This window comes from Choloepus didactylus, chromosome 3 (assembly GCF_015220235.1).
Source record: "Choloepus didactylus isolate mChoDid1 chromosome 3, mChoDid1.pri, whole genome shotgun sequence".
NCBI classification, from domain to species: Eukaryota; Metazoa; Chordata; class Mammalia; order Pilosa; family Megalonychidae; genus Choloepus; species Choloepus didactylus.
In genome coordinates, this window is record NC_051309.1 from 38,783,989 (window position 1) to 38,801,431 (window position 17,443).

Here is a 17,443-nt window from a genome sequence, read left to right on the forward strand (position 1 = left end):
TTTGAAAATGTTATTTTATAATCAAGTGCCATTGACTCGGACTTCAAAAGCATTTGTAATTTAACCATCATGAGTACACTCCCATTTGCTGCTAGTGTAAAAAATAACAGACCATGACAATGTATAGTTTTGGCAATGATACATAGGCAAAAAAAAACAAAAAAAAAAAACAAAATGACACTTTCTAACCAGTTGGCCTAGGTATTTAAAAAATGGACTATTAACAGTGTTATTGTTCACATATATAAAGTTAAATGCACAATAAAGTATGTAGAAACAGTAGCACTGAATCTACTTCCCTTTACAGAGGTAATTCTTCAATGAAGATAACATGAGCTTTCATCTCCCTTTAAGATTATAACATTTTTCCCCATTGGAGCATGAATTATATTTTGCTAAAATAACAAAGGTTTGCCAATGAAATTTATAAAGATAAATTATTTAATTTTGATTATATAAGCTGAAAAAAAAACCTGCCCAAACAAAAAGAATCATTTACAATCATAACTGCAACATTAACATTTTTTGAAAGAGGATCATTAGTAAGGTAAATGCAAAGTTTAAAATGTTACTGACAGGAGAAACAAAGTAAAATAATGTACTCTTATATTTCCCATTTAGGCTTTAAAAAAAGGAAAAACACTACTCTGCTGACCTTAAAAGGAAAGGGTGTAAAACAACTTCCACTTTGTTTTCCTTTGTTTTATTCCCCTTCCCTGAAGTCAGACAAACTATTGGCTTTGAATATCCTGTCCTCTACATGGCTCTTGCATTAGACTGATATGATCTAGACACTTCTGGCATTTACCACAGATAACATATGGAAACTAACTTATGAAAAAAAGTCATTTCTAAACAAATAGGTAAAGATCAAAGGTATCTAGCTTTTCCTTTGCAGTTTTCTAACGTGTTTAAAATAGGGATTTTTTATGGCTTTCAGATGACTTAAAGATAGAAAAGCACTTCAGGAAATGTGGAGAGCTTGTCTTCCAGAATGCTTCCTAAGCACAACACAGCTGTTATTTGAGACAATTCAAGCAAGCCTCCCACATTAATCATTAGCAAATTTATTTTGCTTAGGATAAAATTATAGCAAATCTGATCAAACAGAGAACAATTTTTTAGTTCATCAGTGCCGACATTTTCACATGTAGGCACTGAATTAATTACCAACTACTAAGAACATACAAGAGTATCAAAATCCTATAACCACTACCTTGCCCACTTTCTATCTTATTCCCTCCCCCTTCTGCTTCTATTTTTCTCTTGGCCTGTCTGCCATGTGTTTTCTTAACACTGCAACATCCAATAGTATCACAGACGGCTGCTTTTACTTATGCCGCTGACCAAAAGGTTCTTCAACACAATAATTATACATTGATTACTTGAACTACTTCTGTGCTCATCCAGGTTTATCTCTTTCTTGGAGGCAAGTTAATACAGACATACCTCAGAGATATTAAAGGTGCAGTACCAGACCACCTCAATAAGCATATACTGCAATAATGCAAATCACATGAATTTCTTGGTTTCTCTGTGCCTATAAAAAATATGTTTACACTATACTGTAGTCTATTAATTATTCATTAGTATTATGTCTAAGACAACAATGTATATACCTTAAGTAAAAAAATACTTTATTGCTAAAAACATGCTAACTATCATCTGAGCCTTCAGTGAGTCCAAATCTTATTGAGGGTGGAAGGTCTTGCCTTGATGTTGATGGCTGATGACTCAACAAGATGGTGATTGCTGAAGGCTGGCATGGCAGGTGGTAATTTCTTAAAATAAGCCAAAAATGAAGTTGCCACATCGGTTGACTCTTCCTTTCATGAAAGATTTATCTGAAGCTTGCAAAACCCACAGAATTTCTATCAATATTGGAGTCAGTCCTTTCAATCCACGCCACTGCTTTATCAACTAAGTTTGTGTAATAATCCGAATCCTTTGTTGTCACTTCAACAATGTTCACAGCATCTTCACAAGTAGTAGATTCCGTCTCAAGAAACCACTTTCTTTACTCATCCATAACAAGTGACTGCTCATTTGTTAAAGGTTTATCATGAGATTGCAACAATGCAGTCACATCTTCAGGCTCCACTTCTAGTTCTCTTGCTAGTTTCTCCACATATGCTGAGACTCCCTCCCCTCAAAGTCATCTATGAGGGCTGGAATCAACTTCTTCCAAACTCTTATTAATATTTATATTTTGACCTTCTCCCATGTATCACAAATGTTCTTAATGTTATCTAGAATGTGAATCCTTTCCATAAGGTTTCCAATGTACCCTGCCTAAACCCATAAAGGGAATCACTATCTATAGTAGCTATAGTCTTACAAAATGTCTTTCCTTATTATTAAGTCTTCCAAGCTGAAATTACTCTTTGATCCATGGACTGCAGAATGGATGCTGTGTTAGTGGGAATGAAAACAACATTACACTCATTTTTTCATCTTCATCAGAACTCTTGGGTGACCAGGTGCATTTTCAATAAGCAGTAATATTTTGAAAGGAATCTTTTCTTCTGAGCAGTAGGTCTCAACCACAGGCTTAAAAACATTCAGTAAACCATGTTGTAAACAGATGTGCTCTCACCCAGGCTTTGTTGTTCCATTTGTAGAGCATAGGCAGAGTAGGTTTAGCATAATTCTTAAGGGCCCTAGAATTTTCAGAATGGCAAGTGAGCATCAGCTTTAACTTAAACGTCACCAGCTGCATTTGCCCCTAACAGGAGAGTAAGTCTGTCCTTTGAAGCTTTGAAGTTGAATATTGATTTCTCCTCTCCAGCTATGAAAGTTCTAGTTGGCATCTTCTTCCAGTAGAAAGCTGTTTCATCTACACTGAAAAATGTGTTATTTAGTGTAGCCACCTTCATCAATTATCTTCGCTAGATCTGGATTACTTATTTCTGCTTCTATATCAGCTGAGATGGCTGTTATGGAGATGGCTTCTTTCCTTAAACTGCATGAACCAACATCTGCTAGCTTCAACCTTTTCTTCTCTCACTTCCTCACCTCTCTCAGCCTTCACAGAATTGAAGAGAGCTAGGGCCTTGCTCTGGATTAGTTTTTGGCTTAAAAAATGTTGTGGTTGGTTTAATCTTCTATCCAGAGCACTAAAACATTCTCCACATCAGCAATAAGGATGTTTCACTTTCTTATCATCATGTGTTCACTGAAGTACCACTTTTAATTTCCTTCAAGAACTTTTCCTTTGCATTCACAACTTGGCTAACGGTGTGGCACAAGAGGCCTAGCTTTTAGCCTATGCTGGCTTTCGGCATGCCTTCCTCACTTAGCTAAATCATTTCTAGCTTTTGACTTAAAGTGAGAGAGATGTGACTCTTCCTTCCACTTGAGAACTTAGAGGTCACTGTAGGATTACTAATTGGTTTAATTTCAATATTGTTATGTCTCAGGGATAGAGAAGCCCATGGAAAGGGACAGACTCAGGGGAATTGCCGGTCAGTGGAACACTCAGAACACACACATTTATCGGTTAAGTTTGCTGTCTTCTAAGGGCACAGTTTGTGGTGCCCCAAAACAATTACAATAGTAACATCAAAGATCAGTGATGACAGATCACCATAAGAGATATAATGACAATGGAAAAGTTTGAAATATTACAAGAATTACCAAAATGTAATACAGAGACACGAAGTGAGCACATGCTGTTGGAAAAATGGCGCTAAGAGACTTGCACAACACAGTGTTGCCAAAAAACTTCAATTTACAAAAAATGTAGTATCTGCAAAGTACAATAAAGTAAAGCACAATAAAACAAGGTATACCCATACACATCTTCCCACACAGTCCCAACAGCAATTCCTTAAATCAAAATTTTGTTTTAGACACCCCACTGTGAATGGAGCTCAGTAGTATACATAATCTTCAACTTTAAAATAAAAATAATTAACACCTGTGGGTAGGAAAAAGTCTTAGGGTTTCCAGTCCACCGTCAATTCCCTTTTCTAACTCTTTATCTTTCAGAGCTCCACCTAAACCATCTACACAGAGATCCCTACCATAATGACCCAATCCAAAGCAGATCACAAAGTTATTCTTTCTTAAAGCACCTTCTACTTTTCCTCATAGCATTTAACACAAATCTTTAATTACATACATTTGTTTACCAGCTCATGTCTGTCTCCTACATCAGACCGTATGCCTTGCAAGGATATGTAACCAAGAAGTTAGGATTTAAGAGCTGATTATGATTACTGAATCATTATATAGACAGTCATTTTTACTTTCTGGTATATTAGACAGAGGGAAATACCTGAAATCTCAACTGTAATCCAGCTGCCTTGATGTGCCCTTGTGATAGTAAAAACCTTGTGACTAACCTTCACCTACACCCGTTTATCCAGTTTTTCAACTTTAAAGTCTCATGGTCACTAAAGACAGCACCTAATGTTTATTAACGAAGGGTCTTGGGTCAGTCCAGAACTAACCCACCCCAAGTCCAAAGTTATCTTGATAACTGAAGCTGGATCTAACCAAACTGGGCTCATCTGACATGCACAGTACCTTAGACTTGAACCTACAAGGCACCTTTACCTCACTATAATACTAAAAATCATGCCCATCATCATATTAAGGACGTCATTTTCTTACATTCTGTGACTAAGCATGTAATCAATCTGCATATGCTAATCATTAAATCATCTCTAATCACATCATCTGGGGCCACTGTGCTCATTATCCTAAAACCTGCCCATCTTTAGATACTATAAAACTATCAAAACCATTGCAGTTCAAGGAGACAGATTTTGGGTCAATAGGCCATCTGTTCTCCTGCTTTGTGCCTAGCAATAAAACTCCTTCTCTCTTGGAAATCCTTATGTCTCTGGAATTGGTCATTTGAATACATCAGGCAAAGAATCCACTGCCTTGGTCTGATAATACATACAGAAGAATGTTTCATTCTCCACTATATGATCAGCAACTAGCACAGAGACAAATATGGCACTAAAAAAGAATTAGCTGAATGAATGAATGACATGATTAAGCACATTCCTTTAGCAACATGGGAAAGATGACACACAATTAAAACCCCAAATGACCAGCACTCAAGTAATTAACGTTTTTTAAAAGAAATGTTGAGGACAAGGAGGAAAACTTCTGAAAACTCAGAGTTAAATTCAAAATTTCAAAACCTGCCAAGCATAAAGTGGGTAGGGTTTAATTTAAAACCTGCTTTTAACATTTATTACTTAAGACTGTGTAATTGTAACCACTTAAGACTCATAAAGCTTTCTTAGAATTTCATCACCATCTGAATAGACAGTTTGAGGTCTGGAGGTCTGAAGTATCCAGGAGCTTAACATTCCTAACCACAAAAAATAAGAAGGGGAACAGGGAGGGCAGATAGTACCTGTCAGACTTAGGAGTCAAAGACGCCACCATTTAATGAGCTAATATCTCCCTTTCTTGGATATTGATGCTACAATGCTCCACTCTTGGCTCTCTGAAGAAAGTCAACCAAAACCCTGCTCCTCACATATTCTCCGAATCATCTTCCTTTTGTCAACTACCCAGTTAAACTAGAGGATATGTTCAGCCATTTGAACTCAATGTTGTTAAAGTAATTAACAAATCTCTCTAATATATCTGTAGAGGAGGTGGTGAATATGAAAAATACCAGCCACAAAAAAATGGAATATGTAGAAGCCAGAAGAACAACAGTTCTACACTTGGAGAGAACTATTTTTGCAATCCCACTACTAAAACTTACTTCTGTGGCAATCCTTTATCCTGCCAGCCATCAAAATCTGTGGGACACCTACTCCGTGAACTCTATCCTTTGGCCACACTGTCCCTTTTCAGTTCCTCCAATACTCTAGCAGCTTTCTTGCCTCATGGCATCTCCATATGCCATTTTCTCTGCTTAGGATGCTTCATGCCTGCTCTTGATATGTCTGGCTCCTTCTAAGATCTTAGCTTAAAATGCACCCTCTGAATGGCCATCTCTGACATCATATAAGTTCTCTGGGACCCTGTGTTCTTGCTATCAGGTATCTATATCTTCACTGAATGACAGTTGGCAGAATTTGTAATTGTTTATTTGTTTTGCTTCATCCTTCTTCTATACTAGAGGACAGAGACCATTTCTGCTTTACTTATCAATGCAAAACCAGTGATTACTACAGGGCCTAGTATATAAAATCTGCTTAATAAATATTGATTGAATGAACAAATGAATGAATTTCCCACTGAAAAATGCTTACTCAAATTTGCAATTTATAAATTTGGAAGCTGAACGTTAACTACTAAATCACTTCACCCTTAGTTTCATTTTTAAGCACTAAAAACCAAAATTTGCATGACAAAATAAAAGCTTCATAAAACTAATTTGTAATTTTTAAAGAATAAATCAGAATCCAATAAAGAACTAGAAAAATTCACCACTAATTTCCGTGTCATCTAAAATATCTTTTAGAATTTAAAAATTCTTAAATATAGTTCTTTAAAATACATGTATTTTATACTTTCTTATTTAAAACTGCAACTTAGTTTAAGATGTTTCTAAAACAAAATTAATTTATATAAATATTGAATAATTAAGTGTGCTAATTAAATGTGTCAATATTCAATTAGCTATTTTCTGCATAAAAATTTCAATAAAGAATTCCAGTAATTGGTTAATGAATTCTAATAATTGGTTAACTCAAATCCTTTCTCACAATATTATTCCCCCTTCCAGCAAAAGGAAACTTGGATTTAATATTGGTAAACCCTACAAGTTTATCAAAATTTCAATTAAATAATAAAAGGGAGAACTTGAGGAGTACTGGTTCTAAATGCCAATATAAATTTTTAAATTAATAAATATTGATGAAGATTAGATTTTTAGATGAAGATTAGATTTTTAAAATTATCTTTTCTGTACAAGGGTTAAATAAATATTTCACCACTGCATATATTTAAAGGCTAAGTTACAGTCTACTAATTTCACTGGAGTTATGTGTAATTAATCTACTACACACAATTGGAGATTGCTAAAATAATTTAGAAGTCTTCTCTGAAGTAAGTTATGCCTTTTCCTTGAATTTCACTTGACAGACTAATTTGCTTAATAAAAGTAAAAAAAAAAAGGCATGGGGTAGAAAGTATAAAAGACAATGTCATTCTAGCTTGTGTTATTACTATCACAAGATACAAATTAGATACGAAAAAAACGCAATCACACAGAGAAGAGATTTTAAAAGCTTCAGTCAAGAAAGCACTTATTTGGCACAATACTTGGTAATAAAAATAGCGAATGTTATATAGTGTTTTGTTCCTGGCACTGTTCTAAGCAATATATAAATATTAACTTATTAGTCCTAAAATCAACCTATGAGACAGGTAAGATTACTATTCCTATTGTGTAAATAAAGACATAGAGGCAGTGTGAGGTTATATAAATTGCAAAAGTCATACAGCTCATAAAGAGCACATCTAGGGTTCAAATCCAGTCAGCTTGGTCCCAAAGTCTGTACTCATAACCAGAATGCAAAATAGACTCTAGATTATTTTATAGCAATCCATTCTGGACACTGCTTTAGGTTGCAATAATATTTGACCTCTACATATTTTATATGTGAGTTCAATTTTGCAAAGTACTTCAGAATCTCTTCAGGGAAAAAAAAAAAAATAGTAAAGCAGACATTAAACATATTAGCCAGGATTTTATCTTATTTTTAGGGTTCTGAAGGGAAACATTTCTTCAAGAAGCTTTTTTAGAATAATTTATAAGGCTTATACAACATTATAGGATGGATTTCTACAAACTCTTCCCTTGAGCTCTTGTAGGGCAGGTGGTTTAAAGTTTCAACTGCTTTCATAAATACAGCTGCACCACCTGGTGTCAGTTTTTGTTGTTTCAAGAAATGTGTATCTTAAAAATTCTTTTTAATAAACTCTGTAGATACACAATTCAAATCTCTATAAAGTACTCACACAGAGGCATGCCTGTTTAATTTTATCCTTAAGGGCCAACAGAGTCTTTGAAAAGATAATATCTTTTAGCTTAAAATATTTCCAAGAAAATGCACAGAGACAGAAAGTAAGTTAGAGATTACTAGGGGCTAGGAGGAGGGAAAATGGGTAGTTATTGCTTTAATAAGTACAGAGTTTCTGTTTCAGGTAATGAAAAATGTTGATAATGAACAGTGGTAATGGTAGCACAACACTGTAAATGTAATCAATGCCACTGAAGTATAGACTTAAAAATGGTTAAAATAGGAAAGTTAAAAAAAAAAAATTGAATCTCCAGATCTATTAAGCATGCCAACCAGTGAGATTCATTTAAGATGACACAGGCTAACAAACTGTCATCTTTAAAAAACATAAAACTGAAATGCACTTCAATGGCACTAAGTCAATTTCACAGATTTTATTAATAATGGTATTAAAATCATCACAAACATACCTGTCAATTATTCTAAACAATCTCTTTAAAAAAACATATCAATATGCTATTTCAGATTTATAATCCTCCTTGTTTACATGATCCTAAGGAATTATATGGTTATTTTATCTTATTTTCTCCTCTAACCCTAACTAGACTCAATATTCTTGAAACTGCTATAATCTCAAAAACTATAGATTTTTGCTTTTTAGCCTAATTACTCATTTCTATATGTAATTATTCATTTTATTCATTTTACTTAACTACTCATTTAAGTACATGGCTTTTAAGTGTAATAAAGTATTATATATTACACAGGGAATCATGCCAACACCTTCATATTCCAAAATGTAAATAGCTTTCCTCACTTTTAAGCAAACCAAAATTATAACTTCGAAGATTATATGAACCAAAATGAGTTGGGGCCAAAAAAAAAAAAAAAAAAAAAAGACAGACATAAATGTGTTCCTCCTAAATCGAAGCTTCCATTCTGCTGAACCGAACCCTCTTAATAAGGAAAAAAAAACATGTTCTTTAACATAAAATTCCCAGAACTAAAAGGACTTTTGGAAGTAAATGACAAAACAAATTCAGTAAATGAATTTTAACAGGACCACTAATTTTTAAAATATTTACAAAGAGCTTGGTGCTTACATGATGTGGTATATGAAAAGCTATGTTAAAAGATTCACTTCTCTATTTTTATGGATTCATGCTCAGTAAAAAATGCAACATCAAGCCCATTTTCAATTAAGATAAATTAAAAGCTTGCATTTACCCTATTCTTCCCATAACCTCACCAAAAAAACAGAAAAATGATGTAAGACATCCCCTGGAAAAGAACCTCCCACACCCACCCTCGCAGAATCAACTAATACAAAAACAAATCCCATGTGATTAGAAATCTGGAGGCCAACAAAGACTGGAGAAGGACTCCACAAACACTGAGTTAAAGAAAAATAATCTCCAAGAACAGGTAGAAGATTCCCTCCCAGATTCGCCAGTCCCGGGTCCTCCCCTTCGCTCAGCACCACGTAGCTTGGGAGTCTTGCAGAGGCAGCATGTTGTGGGCCCCTCCTGCCATGGATACAGACTGCAGGGCCACTCACAGCAGCAAGTTAGAACCCCACACATATCCAGGTACAAGGACTCAGGTCGGCAGAGATCCAGGGCAGAACACAAGCCTCTGCAGAGGGCCTCATACAAAAGGCTACCAGTGGGGGATTGGGGGGGTAGGCACAAAGAGATGCCAAGGCAGAAATGTTGGCAAGAGGTGTGCACACTCAATCCACTCTCTGTTAGCTGGACCACCTAAATGCAAAAGGAGCTTTCTGGGTTGACACCAGCTGGGTCACTGGAATGTGATACCCTAATGGGAAAGAAACTAGAGGCAGAAAAATCTCACAGGATAAACAAAGTAGGGGGGTGGGGATGGCAACTGAACTGCTGTAAGAGAAGACAGGTCTCAGAACTGAAAAGCATAAAGAAATGGGGGCACATAGTAAGGGAGAGAATTTTAAAAAAATCATAGGAGCTAGCAGAAAATTCTGCATAAAAACTAACAGAAAAGATCAAGATTTCTGGAGAAAGAACAGAGGAGAGGAAGCTTTACAATTTCACAGAAAATATGATCTTAAAAATTTCCCTGCATATCCAGGCGTAAAAAACAAGATGAAGAAGAACAGAGAAAATATGAAGAGTGAAACATGCGCTACTCTAAAGATCCAGAATAAGTTAGACCACTCAACAGAGAAGAGCCTGAACACAAAGTCAACCAACAATAAACCCTTAGTCAAGAAGGAGACACTTATCTTTTTTATAGAATTAAAACATTAAAATAATCAGATTCCCAGACATCAGCAAAAAACTACAAGCAATTCTAAGGAACAGGAGGATATAGTTCAGTCAAGGGAACAAATTAAAACTTCAGAGGAGACACAGATTCTGAAACAACAAACCTAAGAAATTCAAACAAATCTCCCACATGACTTCAGGGAAATGAAGGAAAATATGGATATGAAGCTAAAGGATGTTAAGAAGACAATCTGTGAGCATAAAAAAGAACTTGGAAGTTTAAAAAGAAACATTACAGAGCTAAGATGGCAACATAGAGAGGAGTGGAAGCTAGTTAGTCCTCCTGGAAAAACTAATAAACAACAGGAACAACTAGTAAATAACCTGGAATAAGTACAGGGAGACAAATGTGACCGTCCACACATCGTACACCAACATGAATTGGGAGGAATGCCCGAGATCGCAGCATAAAATCTGTAAGTAAAAACTGCGGACCTGCACTGAGAGCCCCTCCCTCACGGCAGCCTGAACTGCAAAACCTCGTGGTGCTAGAGAGCAGCACTTTCTGAACAAGTAAATATATCTCAGCCCATCTCCAACTGGGATTTTAATGTTAACTGCTCAATACAGACTGTGAATCCCTAACAAGCAGACAGAGGCTTTTGGTGATGACTGACTTTCGAGAGCCAGGGAATGTATCTATCTCAGGATGGGGAGCCCAAAGGATTGGGTGCTGTCTCTGGCAGACTGGTGAATCTGGGGGCGGTAGACTGACCCTGAAATGGAGCTTTCTGTCCCTTCCTCTCCTTCTCAACCTGGGCAACTCAGTGGAGAAAGCCTCAACCGTTTTTGGCTTGCACTTCTCTGGAAGAGACAAAGCCTCAGCCATTTTAAACTTGCAGCACTCTGACCCAGGCAAGGGTGGAGATAGCAGAGTCAGAGAAACAAAGACCTTATTTATATGCAAATGACATCTCACTAGGGGGCATATCTTCCCAAGAGGAAAGAGGTGGGGCCCAGCTCTACTATCCACCTTCCATTCAGAACCAGACCCCAGAGCCTGGGGGAAAACAGCCACAGGCCACACCTTCTTACACCAATCTGGAGCTACAGGCTGACAGGTGCCACCTGTTGGGCAGAAAAGCACAAGGTGTGTCAATCCTCTAAGACATATGATCAGGAAAACTGGATACTTAATATTTCCTCCTTCTGGGACCTTTGTCTGTTCTCATCAGGGAAAACCTGACTGCGGTGGCCAAGGAGGTCAGATGCCTAGACAACAGAAAACTACAACCTACACTAAGAAAAAAGAAATTATGGCCCAGTCAAAGGAAAAAACTCACACTTCAACTGAGATACAGGAATTTAAACAACTAATGCTAAATCAATTCAAAAAGTTTAGAGAAGATATGGCAAAAGAGATAAAGCTATAAAGAAAACACTGGGCATACATAAAGCAGACATCAAAAGTTCAAAAAAACAACAGGCAGAATCTATGGAAATGAAAGGCACAATACAACAGACAAAAGACATGATGGAAATATACAACAGCAGATCTCAAGAGGAAGAAGAAAACACCCAGGAACTGGAGAACAAGGCACCTGAAAGTCTACACACAAAAGGACAGATAGGTGAAAGAATGGAAAAATATAGCAACATCTCAGAGAACTTAAGGACAAAAGGGAACACAAGAATGTATGTATCACTGGTGTCCCAGAGGAGAAGAGAAGGGAAATGGGGCAGAAACAATAATAGAAGAAATAATCAATGAAAATTTCCCATCTCTTACAAAAGACATAAAATTACAGATCCAAGAAGCTCAGTGTACCCCAAATAGAATAGATATGAATAGGCTATGCCAAGACACTTAATAATCAGATTATCAAATGTCAAAGAGAAAGAGAGAATCCTGAAAAGCAGCAAGAGAAAAGAGATCTATCATATACAAAGGAAGCTTGATAAAACTATGTACAGATTTCTCAATAGAAACCATGGAGGCAAGAAGGAAGTGGGGTGATATATTTAAGATACTGAAAGAGAAAAACCACCAAGAATCCTATATCTGGCAAAACTATCCTTCAAATATGAGGGAGAGCTTAAAATATTCTCTGACAAATAGACAATGACAGAGTTTGTGAACACGATACCTGCTCTACAGGAAACACTAAAGGAAGCACTGCAGACAGAAAGGAAAAGACAGGAGTGAGAGGTTTGGAAAACAATTTTGGGAGATAGTAGCACAGCAATATAAGTACACTGAACAAAGATGACTGTGAGTATGGCTGAAAGAGGAAGGTTGGGTCCATGTGGGACACCAGAACAAAAGACAGAGGATAAAGACTGGGACTGTGTAATTAAGGGGAACCTATGGGTGTTCAAGGATTGTAATAAAAGGTACAAATATATTTTTACATGAGGTAGAACAAATGAATGTCAATATTGCAAGGTGTTAAAAATAGGGTGGGATTGCAGAGAAAATACAACCAATGCAAACTAGAGACTATAATTTACAGAAACATTTTATTATGCTTCCTTTAATATAACAAAGGCAATATACCAAAGCTAAATGCATATGGGGGATGGGGAATAGGGGAAGGGTATGGGACTCATGGCATTGGAGATGCTATCTAACTCTTTATTCTATTTTAGGTTGCTGCTATCTTTCCTTCTGTTGCTTTCTAGCTGTCAAGGTTTTTTGCTTGTTTATTTTGTTTTGTTTTCTCTCTCTTCTTTTTCTTTTGTCTCTCTGCCTTCTTTGACTCTTCTTCCTTCTTTGTGGAAGAAATTGAAATGTCCTTATATAGATAGTGGAGAGGGTGCTGAATACATAAATACATGACTATATAGGGAACCAACAATTTCTTAAAAGAAATGGGTTGATGAAGAAATCTTGAGGGCACTATAGTGAGTGAAATAAGATAGACACATAAAGGCAAATATTGCAGGGTCTCACTAATATGAACTAATTATAATATGTAAACTCATAGACATGAAATATAAGTTACCAGGATACAGAATGAGGCTAAAGAATAGGGAGCAGTTGCTTATTATGAGCAGAATGGTCAACTAGGGTGAAATTAAATGTTTGGAAATGGACAGGGGTGATGGTAGCATGTTGTGAGAATAACTAACAGTGCTGAAAGGTGTGTGAAGGTGGTGGAAAGGATAAGCTCAGAGTCACGTATGTCACCAGAAGGAAAGTTGGAGGTTAGAAGACGGGAATGTATGAAACAGTGAATCTTGTGGTGGACAATGTCTGTGATTAACTACACAAATATGAGAAATCTCTCTCACAAACTAGAACAAATGTATGAGACTATAACTAGGAGTTAATAATAGAGAGGCATATAGGAAAAAAATATATACCTACTGCAAACTATATACTACAGTTAGTATTTTAACATTATTTCATCAACAGTAACAAATGTACTATACCAATACTATGAATCAATAATGGGGGGGGCATGGTTAAGGGTATGGGAGGATTTGAGTTTCCTTTTTTTGTCTTTATTTCTTTTCCGGAGTAATGAAAATGTTCTAAAAATTGAAAAAAAAAATTAATTGTGTTTATGGATGCACAGATGTATGATGGTACCATGGGCAAATGATTGTACACTTTGGATCTTTGGATAGTTGTATGGTATGTAAACAATCTCAATATTTATGAACCTAACTATTGTGTCCCAATATACACAAGGTGAATACTGGCAAAACTTAAGGGAGATACAGACATCTCTACAATAAAGTTTGAAGACTTCAGTACTACCACTATCATGAATATATAGAATATCTAGACAGACAATCAATAAGGCAATAGAGAACGTGAAAAATATGATAAATGAACTAGAACTAACAGATATATACCGAACATTGTACCTCCCAAAAGCTGGACATACATTCTTCCCAAGTGCTCATGAATCATTTTCCAGGAAAGATAACAGGTTGGGCCACAGAACAAGTCTCAATAAATTTAAAGAGAATGAAATCATAATCTGACCATAACGGAATAAAGTTGAAAATCAATAACATGCAGAGAACTGGAAAATTTACAAATATATGGAAGTTAAACAAAACACTCAAATAATCAGTGGGTCAAAGAAGAAACTGCAAGATAAATCAGTAAATATCTTGAGACAAATGAAAACAAGAACACCAAATATCAAAAATTATGGAATGCAGTGAAGACAGTGCTGACAGGGAAATTTACCACTCTAAAGGCCTACATTAACAAATAAAAGTAAGAACTACAGTCAAAGACTTAGCTTCACACCTGAAAGAATGGGGAAAGGAACAGCAAACTAATCCCAAATAAAGCAGAAAATACCAGTCCTGCCCAAACTCTTCCAATAAATTGAAGAAGAGGAAACACTACCTAACTCATTCTATGAGGCCAACACCACCCTAATAACAAAGCCAGATACTATGAGAAAAGAAAATTGCAGAACAATTTCATTAAGGAATATACCATAACAATCCTCAACAAAATCTTGAAAATCAAATACAGCAACACATAAAGAGAGTTATACACCACGATCAAGTGGGTTTTATCCCAGGTATCCAATGGTGCAATGGTGGTTCAACACAGAAAAAAAAACAATTAATGTAAAACTCCACAATAACAAAACAAACGGGAAAAACCACATGATCATCTCAACTGACTAGTAAGAGGCATTTGAAAAAATCCAGCATCCTTTTTTGATAAAAACACATCAAAAGATAGCAATAGAAGGATACTTCCTCAACATGATAAAGGGCATATATAGAAAACCCACAGCTAACATCATACTCAAGGGTGAGAGACTGAATGCTTTCCCTCTAAGATCTGGAACAAGACAAGGAAGCCCACAGTCACCACTGTTATTCAACATTTTGCTGGAAGTTCTACCTAAAGCACTTAGACAAGAAAAAGAAATAAGAGGTATTCAAATTGGAAAGGAAGAAGTAAAACATTCTGTTTGCAGATGACATGATCCTATATATAGAAAGCCCCCAAAAATCTACAACAAAGTACCAAAGTTAATAAATGAATTCAGCAAAGTGGTGGGATGCAAGATCAATATGCAAAATATCATGTGATTATATACATTAGTAATGAGCAATTTGATGCAGAAATCAAGGAAAAAATACCATTTACAATAGCAACTAAAAGAATCAAATATCTAGGAATAAATTTAACCAAGAACGTAAAGGACTTATATGTGGAAAATGATAAAACTTTATGAAAAGAAATCAAAGACTGAAATAAATGGAAGGACATCCATGCTCACGGACTGGAAGAATAAATATGGTTACAATGTCAAATCTTAATAGAATTTACAGATTCAACACAATCTCAATCAGAGTTCTAACAGCTTAGATGCAGAAATGGAAAAGCCAATCATCCAGTTTATTTAGGGTAAGGGGACCCAAATAGCCCAACCATCCTGCAAAAGAAGAACAAAGTTGGATGAATCACAATTCCCGCTTTAAAGCTTATTACAAAGCTACAGTGATCAAAATAGCATGGTACTTGCACAACAACAGACATATAGACCAATGGAACCTAATTGAGAGTTCAGAAATAGACACATCTATGTCCAAGTGATTTTTGACAAGGCTGTCAAGTCAACTCAACTGGGAAAGAATAGTTTCTTCCTCAAATGGTACTGGGGAACTTGAAATCCACATGCAAAAGAATGATAAAGGATTCCTATCTCACACCATATATAAAAGTTAATTCAAAATGGATCCAAGACCTAATATTAGAAGTAGGACTATAAAACTCCTAGAAGAAAATATAGGGAAATATCTTCAGGATCTTGTTTTAAGTAACAGTTTCTTAGACTTTACACCAAAAGCACAAGCAACTAAAGAAAAAAAATAGATAAATGTGTTCACAGCAAAATTTAAAACTTTTTGCATCATAAGACTTTATCACAAAAGTGAAAAGACAACCTACTGAATGAGAGAAAACATTGGGAAATGACATACAAGGATTTAATATGCAAAATATATAAAGAAATCTTAAAATTCAAAAATAAAAAGACAACCCAACTAAAAATGGACAATTTGATAGACATTTCTCCAAAGAGGATACACAAATGGCTAAGAAGTACATGAAAAGATGCTCAACATTATCAGCTATTAAGGAAATACAAATCAAAACCACAATGACATACCATTTCACACCTGCTAGAATGGCTATTATTTAAAAAATCAAAAATTACAGATGTTGGAAATAATGGGGAGAAATAAGGACACTCATTCATTGTTGGTGGGTATGTAAAATTGTGCAGCCACTGTGGAAGACAATTTGGCAGATCCTCAGAAAGCTAAATATAGAATTGCCATATGGCCCAGCAATCCCTACCAGGTATATAACCAAAAGAATTGAAGGCACAGATACTTGCACACCAATGTTGATAGCAGTGTTATTCCAAATTGCCAAAAGATGGAAGCAACCCAATTGTCCATCAACCAATGAATGGATAAACAAAATGTGGCACATATAGAGTGGAATATTGTTCATCATTAAAATGGAATGAAGTTCTGGTTCATGCAAAAACATGGATGACCATTGAAGACATCATGCTGAGAGAAATAAGGCAGGCACAAAAGGAAAAACATTGTATGATCTCAATGATATGAAATAATTAGAATAAGCAAACTGTTCTAGCTTGCTAATGCTGCCAGAATGCAAAACACCAGAGATGGATTGGCTTTTATAAAAGGGGGTTTATTTGGTTACACAGTTACAGTCTTAAGGCTATCAAGTGTCCAAGGTAACACATCAGCAATCGGGTACCTTCACTGGAGGATGGCCAATGGCATCCAGAAAACCTCTGTTAGCTGGGAAGGCACGTGGTTGGCATCTGCTCCAAAGTTCTGGTTTCAAAATGGCTTTCTCCCAGGATGTTCATCTCTAGGCTGCAGTTCCTCAAAAACGTCACTCTTAGTTGCTCTTGGGGTGTTTGTCCTCTCTCACCTACTCTGGAGCAAGAGTCTGCTTTCAACAGCCGTCTTCAAACTGTCTCTCATCTGCACCTCCTGTGCTTTCTTCAAAGTGTCCCTCTTGGCTGTAGCTCCTCTTCAAAAGGTCACTCTCAGCTACACTGAGTTCCTTCTGTTTGCCAGCTCATCTATATGGCTCCACTAATCAAGACCCACCCTAAATGGGTGGGGCCACGCTTCCATGGAAATGTCTCATCAGAGTGATCACCTACAGTTGGGTGGCACGCATTTCCCAGGAAACCTAATCAGCACTGAAACGTCTGC

General features: G+C 36.2%; 1 protein-coding gene across 5 annotated transcripts in view; it reads right to left on the reverse strand.

The window, feature by feature from the left end:
* Window positions 1-17,443, reverse strand: part of ARAP2 (ArfGAP with RhoGAP domain, ankyrin repeat and PH domain 2) — a 269,972-nt gene that overhangs the window by 179,455 nt on the left and 73,074 nt on the right. The gene's annotated exons all lie outside the window — the stretch shown is intronic.